General features: G+C 36.1%; 1 pseudogene; it reads right to left on the reverse strand.

Annotated features, from left to right (window-relative positions):
* Positions 1-355: 355 nt before the first annotated feature.
* LOC149557945 (uncharacterized) lies at positions 356-9,695 on the reverse strand (annotated as a pseudogene).
* Between the last annotated feature and the right edge of the window lie 1,108 nt (positions 9,696-10,803).

A 10,803-nucleotide genomic window follows, 5' to 3' on the forward strand; every position in this document is an offset into this window, starting at 1 on the left:
AAAGGATAAGAATAGAAACATTATTGGGATCAGAATTTGTTGTGAGGGCAAAAATTTTCAATGACGCTGACAATTTTCCAATAGGAATTTACAAAAACTAGGAGCAAAGCTCCCACATATAAGCCTATCGGCTTAAAAAATGTACACAATTTGTAACTACATGTAAAGAAACCATCGAAGACAAAAGATGGGTCTAGTAAAAAACCACTCCTGAGATAATCCAAATGTTTATAAAACTTCTAAGATTTTATTGATCCAAATCATTTGGGTAACCTCGAGATTACAAGCAATAATAGCTTCCCAATACTTGTTTGTATATCTATAATTTAAAATAAAAGACAATAGCCTGGCGCCATGTGAACTCTACATAAATCTAGATGGGCTGTTGAAGGGGGATCCATAATTTGTTGCAGGCTATTTGTTATTATTATAATATTCTTGTAGCCATTCACTAATCAATTGGATCTCTTGTCTTTTGAGCTCAACCGACCAATTTGGATCTTTACTAGTTGAAAAATGGAAATCGACATGATAGGCACCTATCAACACAGAAGCTGAATTATTCTGTTTTAGAGAAATTAATAACTTACATTAAAATGTGGGATACATCTTACCTTTTTTAGTGACTAGTGCAATAAGGCTCTCTGATATATTCTTTAGTACTCTATAAAGAAGGATATAGAATAAAACATAGGTCAAAAGTAATGAGAACATATTTCCACAATCTATGATAATCATGGGGTGTAATTCAAAACGTTAATGCTAAAAAAATTTACACAATCAAATCAGAGAGTGATTATCAACATTTGATGTAATGTCCCTTTACTAATTTTTTTTATGATATTTCCAGCCTCAAATCAGAACTTTAAAATCAAACAACCAATATTACAAAGATCTGCCAATTTCCCAATAAAACCCAAATCGGGTATGTCCAAATTAGTGCCAAAAACTTTACAACTTCAAAAATTATTAATAAATCTGAAAATGGACATTTTTACAGAAATTTCAGCAGCATAATAGCCTACAAAATGACATTTCCAGATTTGTATAGCCTTTACACAACAGTCCACAAATGTAGGGCAAAACTATGCTCAATCAGGCTCTCGAAATTAACACAAAAAATGCTCAAAAACACCACAAAACACTCATAAACTATCTCAAAAGTTTAATCATGACCCAATACATATATTCAGCCCTATTTTAACATCATAAAGTCTAAAATACAACAGCAAACCAAACTGATATGAAACACTCAACTGAAAACCCAAACTCAAACCAAAAACAACCCCGAAAACACCCAAATCGGCACTATTCAGCACAAAGGCAAACTCTGTATGAGCATGCACATGGAATGGCTTCAAACTCCCACCCTTAGCCTTCTTGGAAACCTGCAAACTCTCATTCTTGGGTCTCCTTCTCCACAGGTTTGGCAGCCTTTGAAGAACAACAAGAAAATTAGCAAGAATCAAGATGTAGAATGAGCCCAAAATGCCTCCAAACCCCTTTTAAAGAGGGCATAACCCTAACTCACATCCAAGAGGGGTTAATAAAATATAATTTAATAATAATTTTTATTTATTAGTCCATTGTTTTCCAAAGATTAGCCCCTTTTTCTGAAATTTCACCTTTTTGGAGCCTGCCTGCCTTAACAAAGTTTATTTTTTTAAAATTATTTGAATAGGGGACATGACAAGTCCTCCCCTCCCAAATATTGCTTGTCCTCAAGAAATGAAGGTTGGAATTCTCAAGAATATGTGCTCCTTCCCAAGTTGCATTCTCTAGTGGTAATCCTTTCCATTTGACCAAATGCTCTATGATGCTCCTATTTCTCAACCTTTTCTCTCTTGTATCCAAAATCTCTTCTGGTATCAAAACTGATTTCCCTTCATCATCAAGAGGTGGTAATTCTGTAGATACTATGGTTTGCTGGCCTAGAACCTTATTTAAGCAAGATACATGAAAAATATTATGTATTTTGCTGTTTGGTGGGAGCTCCAATTCATAAGCTACCTCTCCTACCTTCTTGATGATTTTATAAGGCCCATAGAACCTTGGCTTGAGTTTCTCTGCCCCACTTCTCTTCAAGGTGCTTTGCTTATATGGCTGCAACCTAACAAATACCAAATCTCCCACCTCAAAAGATCTTTCAATCCTTTTCCTGTCAGCATATATCTTTTGTTGGTTTTGTGCATGTTGTAGATTATCCTTGAGGGACCTTATTATGTCTTAGCTTTGCTTGATGAAATCACTTGCTGCGGGTACTCTGCTATTGGAAAGTATTAGATCAACAAAGGAAAGGGCATCATAACCATAAAGAGCATGAAAAGGAGGCATACCAATAGACATGTGATGAGATGTATTGTAACAATACTCCCCTAGGTGTAACCATTTCACCCAAGCATGTTGTTGATTTGAAACATAGTTTCTCAAATATCCTTCTATCCATTTATTAACTATCTCTGTTTGTCCATCTGTTTGAGGGTGATAGCTAGTACTGGGAGTGAGTTTAGTTCCTACCAAATGAAAGAGCTCCTTCCAAAAAGAGCTGAGGAATCTACCGTCCCGGTCACTAACAATGTTTCTAGGCAAACCATGTAATCTAAAAATTTCCTTGAAGAACAATTCGGCCACTTGTGATGCCTTGAAATCAGATGTGATAGGAAAGAAATGTGCATACTTAGTTAGTCTATCTACCACCACATATATGTAATCCTTACCTTGAACCTTGGGCAACCCAGTGATGAAATCCATGGAAATACTTTCCCATTTTTGTTCGGGAATAGGAAGTGGTTGCAACAACCTTGCAGGAAAATTTTGCTCACTCTTGCTTTGTTGGCATACCATACATTCCTTAATGTGTTTAAGGACATCCTCCATACCCTTCCATGAAAACTGCTCTCGAATTTGCCTGTATGTCTTGAAGTATCCCTGGTGACCAGCCAAAGGTGTGTCATGAAAGGCCCTCAATATCCTCTTCTTAGTTTTTGACCCTAGCACTAAGAAGATTCTATTCTTGTAATAAATCAATTCATCAACAACCTTGTACCTGTTATCATCCACTAACTTATCCATAATCTTGGTGGCAAATGAATCTTTAGCATACTCTAAAATTATGGAGACTTTCCAATCCGTAGAGATAGATGATAAGGAACACAAAGTGGGCTTTCTTGAGAGAGCATCAACAACCACATTATTCTTTCCTTTCATGTATTCAATATCAAAATCATAAGCTTGCAATTTGCTTACCCATTTTTGTTGATGATCATTCAAATCCCTTTGGTTCAAGAAGAACCTGAGGCTATTATGGTCTGTCTTTACAATGAATCTCCCACATACCAAATATTATCTAAACTTATGAAGTGCATGCATGATTGCCAACATTTCCTTATCATAGATGGAGTACCCTTTCTCTGATTGATTTAATTTTTGACTCTCAAATGCTATTGGATGTCCCCTTTGAGTTAGGACAGCCCCTATACCTTCTCTCGAAGCATCACATTCAACAACAAAAGGTAAAGAGAAATCTGGAATTGCAAGCACATGGCATGAACTCATTACCTCCTTAAGCTTATCAAATGTTTTTTGTGCCTCTTCTGTCCAAAAAAAAGCTCCTTTCTTTGTCAAATCAGTCAAGGGGGCATCAAGCTAAGAAAATCCCTTGGAAAATCTCCTATAGTAGCTACACAACCTGAAGAAACCTCTCAACTGTGTAAGATTAGTGGGTGGAGGCCAATCCAAAATTGCCTGGATTTTTTGTTGATCAACCTGTACTCCTTTAGAGCTTATAATATGTCCCAAATATAGGATCTCTGTCAAACCAAACTCACATTTAGATAGCTTAGCATAGAAGGATTGCTGCTTCAAGATTCCCAAAATAGTGTCTATGTGCTTTAGATGCTCTTCCCATGTTTTACTGTATATCAAGATATCATCAAAAAATACCAAAACGAATTTTTGAAGATGCTGACTGAATACCTTATTCAAAGAAGATTGGAATGTTGCAGGTGCATTAGTGAGTCCAAATGGCATAACAAGAAATTCAAAGTGCCCATAGTGACATCTGAAAGCAGTCTTTTCCACATCTTCACTCCTCATTCGGATTTGATGATAGCCTGATCTTAAGTCAATTTTTGAGAAGTATACAACACCATGTAACTCATCAATGAGTTCATCTATGCGTGGTATGGGATACCTATTTTTTATGGTCTTCTTGTTTAGAGCCCTGTAGTCTATACACATTCTCATTGTACCATCTTTTTTCTTGACAAGTACCATAGATGATGCAAATGGACTAGAGCTAGGCCTTATGAATCCCATGTCCAGGAGTTCTTTAATAGTTTTTTCAATTTCTTCCTTATAACCTCTTGGATGGCAGTATGGGGTTGTTATAACTGGTTTGGCACCCTGTTCTAACTCTATAACATGCTCAAAACCTCTATCTGGTGGTAATCCTGGAGGCAAATCATTGAAAACTATACTATGCTTATCAAGAATATTTTGAATTTCAAAATGGAAATTACCTTGATTCTTTGGAGAGCTTGTTGGTTGTATTATGACTCCTACTGCCCATGTTACTTGTCCTCTTCGAAAAGTGCTCTCCATCCTCTTTGCAGAGACCGCCTTAGGTGCTCCATTCGATAACCCTCTCAATATGACTTCTTTCCCATTGGAATGAAATTTAAACTCCATAGTTTGATGGTTCATGTAATAGCCTCTGATAGAGTGCAACCATTGAACACCCAATACAAGATCTATCTCCCCAATACCAACCACATAGAAGTCATCACATAACTCATAATCTCCTAAGGTCATCTTGAGTTGTTTCACCACCTGTGTGCAAGGCATAGTGAATCCATCAGCTACAGTAACATTGAATCCCTCAAAATCTTCTACTTTAAGCCCTCTTTTCATGACAAATCCCTCATCAATAAAATTGTGAGTTGCCCCACTATCAAGAAGAACAGTCAACCTTTGCCCTGCTAGTACCCCTTGAATTCGGAAGGGATGGTATCTTGGGACTCCTGATAATGCTGCTAAAGTGCCATCCTTGCTGATTTCTTTTACTTTCTCTTCTTCTACCTCCTCCTTAGTATCATGAAATTCCTCATGCTCATCTGAATCAGATTCTGAAGCAACTTCAATATAGTGCACTTGACCTTTCCCCAAACATCTGTGTCCTGGAACCCATGGTTCTCTACAAGTAAAACGAAGCTTTTTCCTTCGTAATTCACTCCTAGTCTCTTCATCTACCTTCTTTTTTGCCACATTTGTCACATCTTTTGGTGGTAGTGTTGGGAAAGTCTTTTTCTGAAAATTTCCCTTATGTTGCCAAAGATTTGGGGGTTTTTGATTAGTGATTGATTTCATAGGCACGCAAGTTTCAAGTTGCAAGCTTCTTTTGATAGCTTCCTGTAAGGTTGAGGGTGAGAAAGCCTTAACCAAACCCTTAATAGAATCTTCTAAACCACCAAGAAAAAGATAAATGATCCTCTTTTCACTCATATCAGGTACCATAACAGCCACTTTTTGAAATTCTTCTATATACTCATTAACTGATTTGGTTTGCTTCAACTTTGACAATTCTTTAAAGTACTCTTCATCATCCTTGAGGTCAAATCTATCTATCACCCTTTGACTAAAATCTTCAAATGTAGTTACCTGATCGTGACCTTGAGTAGTCATTCCATGATACCACCAATCATAGGCTGCATCTTCCAAGTGTAGACTTGCAAATTGAATAACATCACTCTCTTTCATGGGGTTAAGTGTGAAGAAAGTTTGTAATTTTTGTAGCCATGCTCTAGCTGAAATTTTATTTGTTCCATCAAAAGTAGGTGCTATAAACTTGCTTATTTTATTTTTGAGCTCTCTTCCACTTGTGTCATGCTCCCTCCTGTTCTCTTTCTTGGGCATCAAAGCGTTCATCATATCCACATATTCTCTAAAAGGAATTGAACTATGAAAGTCATCATCTAAGCCATTGTAAGTAGCTCTTAATGTAATCAAATTACCTGTAACCTCTTCCACTAGATTAATGGCTAGATTTGGTATTGGTGGCTCATCTGTAGGCAAGAAAATAGATTTGGTTGATTTAGATGGTGTGGATCTCCCATTTCTTGGCTCCTCTGAAGTGCTCCCTTTCTCATTAATAGATGCAATTCCTTGTAATTTTTTTGTCAATATTCGCAAAGCCTCTCTAGTTTCCGCCAAACCATCCACTGTTTGCTTCTGAGTATTTTGGATGTCTTGGAAGAATTTCTTTGCCATCTCATCTGGATCAGCCATACTTTTTTCTTCCTTGGATTTTGTACTTTTGCTTTCAACTGGGGGTTTGATCAAAATTTCTTTATTCTTTTCTCGCTGCAAATATCTTTTTTCTCTTCACTTAGTTGCATGCAATCATAAAATATGACATGCAAGATCTTGGTAGTTATCAAAACTTGACATGCAAGATCTGGGTAGTTGTTAAAACTGACATGCAACTTCTACAAACCCTCAGGCTGGCAAGATCACGGCTCTGATACCACTGTAATATCCCTTTACTGATTTTTTTTATGATATTTCCAGCCTCAAATCAGAACTTTAAAATCAAACAACCAATATTACAAAGATCTACCAATTTCCCAATAAAACCCAAATCGGGTATGTCCAAATTAGTGCCAAAAACTTCACAACTTCACAAATTATTAATAAATATGAAAATGGATATTTTTATAGAAATTTTAGCAGCATAACAGCCTACAAAATGAAATTTCCAGATTTGTATAGCCTTTACACAACAACCCACAAATGTAGGGCAAAACTATGCTCAATTGGGCTCCTGAAATTAACACAAAAAATGCCCGAAAACACCACAAAACACTCATAAACTATCTCAGAAGTTTAATCATGAACCAATACATATATTCAGCCCTATTTTAACATCATAAAGTCTAAAATACAGCAGCAAACCAAACTGATATGAAACACTCAACTGAAAACCCAAACTCAAACCAAAAACAACCCCGAAAACACCCAAATCGGCACTATTCAGCACAAAGGCAAACTCTGTATGAGAATGCACATGGAATGGCTTCAAACTCCCACCCTTAGCCTTCCTAGAAACCTGCAAACTCCCATTCTTGGGTCTCCTTCTCCACAGGTTTGGCAGCCTCTGAAGAACAACAAGAAAATTAGCAAGAATCAAGATGTAGAATGAGCCCAAAAAGACTCCAAACCCCTTTTAAAGAGGGCATAACCCTAACTCACGTCCAAGAGGGGTTAATAAAATATAATTTAATAATAATTTTTATTTATTAGTCCATTGGTTTCCAAAGATTAGCCCCTTTTTCCAAAATTTCACCTTTTTGGAGCCTGCCTGCCTTAACAAAGTTTATTTATTTTTAATTATTTGAATAGGGGACATGACATTTGATAAGTCAGAAGTACCCATCAAATGAATCCAACTGGAACCTAAAATTGAGTTCTAATAAAACCCTAACAAAATAGAATGTCAGATGTTTTTTCACTTAAGCTTACCCTCCACCACTCCATGGATCAACCAATACATTAGAAAAGATGATGTTGCTTGCAAAGTTTTTCAAAATAGAGCTTATATCCTACAGAATATATAATCCAATTATGTATTAGACTATTAAATTTTCTGAGTCTTGACTATTACTACTAATTAATGTAATCAGATTTTTACCATCTATTAGAACTACAAATTAGATTTTTGGAATTTGATTGTGTACTAGTTTTTTACATCAATGTGTCACACAAAGTGATCAATCCATCATCACTGTGTGTGATCCAAAACATTGATGTTAAAAATTTGTACACAATCGAATTCCAGAAATCTAATTTGTAGTGGTACTACTAAGTTTTGCAACTTCATTGTGTTTTCTGTTTTGACTGACTTACATGACCACCAAATTTTGTGGTTATCCAGTGTGGCCTTGGCTTCACCCTATATTGCTTTTCACAATCATGTTCATATGAAGGGTAATCAAAACTGGCAGGTGGAAACATTCCATTGACTGAAGAGTTCATTAGCATCACCATTTTTGTATAGGCCTATAATGAATCCAAGGGTTTATGAATGTTAGGTAACCCTAATCAATTGTGTGATTGAGATTTGTATCTAAAACGATTATGTACCAATTTCACCATTATGAACAATAATTGCATAGATACTTATGACTTTTAACCTGCCAACCCCATCCACCGAGACCATGGGGATCACTGTCATGCTCCATTTCAAAGCAAGTTTCAGTATTTGAATAGTTGTAATATGCTTGCAGCAACAGATACTCTAGACAGTGTGTCAGTGCCTTGAGGAAAGCTGTCTATAATTTTACACATCTGGATGAATAAACATAAATAGATAAAACTCAAATATAAAATTAGGAACCATCTGAAAAGTAGGCTTTGTACATAAAGAATATAATACATGAACAAAAATTATGAAGCAGCAAAAGTGAAGCTTGAAAAGTTGAGAAACGCAAAGCTATTTCTAGCTGTTTGAAGTTTCTAAACAATAAGGGAGAAAATTTTGACAATCCATAGATAATCTTAGAATTTTTTTGGATTCAATTGTATCACAACATTTCGGATCACACTCTGTGATGCATCATCAGGATGAATAATAGAGACCGAAAGAAGTGATGATGGACCACAGAGTGTGCTCTGAAATGTGGATGTAAAAAATAGTGACACTATTGAATGTAGAAACATTCTAAGGTTTCTAAATAGATCAATAATGAGTCATATCAAAAGATTACCGATGTTACAGGGTAAGCTAGTAGTGGCATCAGAAAGTTAGCCTCCGTTGGGTAATTGGTCATTGCAGTGTAAATGAATGCCTCATCTAGCCAGTCTCTTATAGGATCTACACTTTTGAGATCTCTGTAGAGCATAAAGCATTCATTTTACTTACTTAGTATGGGAAAAGATATGTAGGAAGTAAAAAAATAAAAAAGACCTTTTCCTCACTTGAAATTATTTGATTCTTCTGATAATACGGGAGGGATATTTACTTGCAAGTTATGAAAGTTCTGCTAATCTTCTGAAGACCCCCTTCTTCTCTGGACAGAGACTAAAGATCATTCCATGACTCTCTAATCACTTCGAAGCAACTCTGGCTTGCTTCCTGCAATGAGAGAATCCATAGTTTTTATTATTCTAAATCACATACAAGAGCACATATTTACTAGAATATATGCAGTAAATATATACCCAACCTTGAAATCGTTTGAAAAAATGTCATAGAAAGTGTTTTCTGGCACAATATTATCAAAATGCAGGATAGGAGTAGATGATGCCATGGCTCCAATGGCTAGACGGGGATGCTTCAAATGGAACCAAGCTACCAACACTGCAAAAAGAATAAACAAAATGCAATCACAGAATGTAGAAAGCCATAAACAAAATGCAATCATGGAATGTGGATTCTAACAGTAAGAAAATGACTTGATCTAAATAAATATTCAATATGAACGTTATTAGGCTCAGATGAACTCACTTCCACCATAGGAGCCACCAAATACTACAACGGGTGAGGCCTCAGCTGATAGATTTTTCTTCAATTCGATGACAAAAGTGGCATAATCAGCTAAGGCTTGCTGAGAGTTGAGATATCCCAATGTCTCAAGGCCCTAATAAGAGTTACTCCTATTCCCAAATGGCATTAAATTTCCATAGAACTGATGCTGGAGAAAAAAGAAAACATGATTCAGTTAAGAGAAAACAAAATTTCACAATTCATAGCAAATCTTTGAATGTTTCTAGATTTAATTGTGTCACTATTTTTTGCATCACCATTTTAGATCACACTCTGTGATCTTCATCAGGATGAATGATAGAGAATAAAATAAGTGGCACTATTTTTTTTGTTCTCTATCATTCATTCTGATGTTGAATCAGAGTGTGATCTGAAACGAGGTGTTGATGCTGAAAATAGTGACACAATGTTATCCAAAAACATTCAAACTAAAAAAATATTGTAAAACAAGTTAGGTAAATCTGACTGTTCCTCATCTCATAAGTTCATAACAGAGTTGAAACCTCTCTTTCCAAGAAAAAAGAACTTTGAGGTCTTTATCATCCTTAATCTGTGTTTGAATTTTATGAAAAAATAGAGGGCATCCAAGGAAAACAATAAAATTATTCTGAGCTCTTTGGATTATTCCAAGGATTATGCTAAAAAATCAAATAAGCATGCATTCAATTCCATGACAAAGTACCTTCCTGTAAATTTTCTAAAACCAAATTCACAACTTTGAAAGATTAGGTGATACATTTTTGCACGCCCGGTGGGACCCCGCATTTGGGTCACTACAATCAAGTTTTTTGTGTTTTTTATGTTAAACTAACCAAAATGACATTTTGTGCTTGTGGGTGTGTGTGGGTGGTTTGCTAATATTCTTTATAAGTACACAAGGCATTCATTGGAAATTGTTCTCCCAACCATACAATCGGTTTTCACTTTGAAGCACTTCTAAACATAGTTTGTTTGCGATCCCACCATTGTAGGAATGTGAACCTACGACCGCAAGATTCCAGCCAAAGAATAGCGGGAACACGAACCTATGAAAGTGAGTTTTTTGTTTGCCACTAACCCTCATCAGCATGTGTCCTAAAATAGCCCCAACATCCCTGCCAACATTCTTCCTGCAGGAATGTTAGCATTTACTTGCAGGATCACTATATAACACCTACGGAAACATGTCATCCTATTAGTCAAACCTCCAAACAAGAATTTTCCTATTGCTAGTCCAACCTGTTGATGCACCCTTCCATGGGAACACTGCTACAAGTATCTGC

Source organism: Cupressus sempervirens, chromosome 5, assembly GCF_028749045.1.
Source record: "Cupressus sempervirens isolate cs-2001-9-10 chromosome 5, ASM2874904v1, whole genome shotgun sequence".
Lineage (NCBI taxonomy): Eukaryota > Viridiplantae > Streptophyta > Pinopsida > Cupressales > Cupressaceae > Cupressus > Cupressus sempervirens.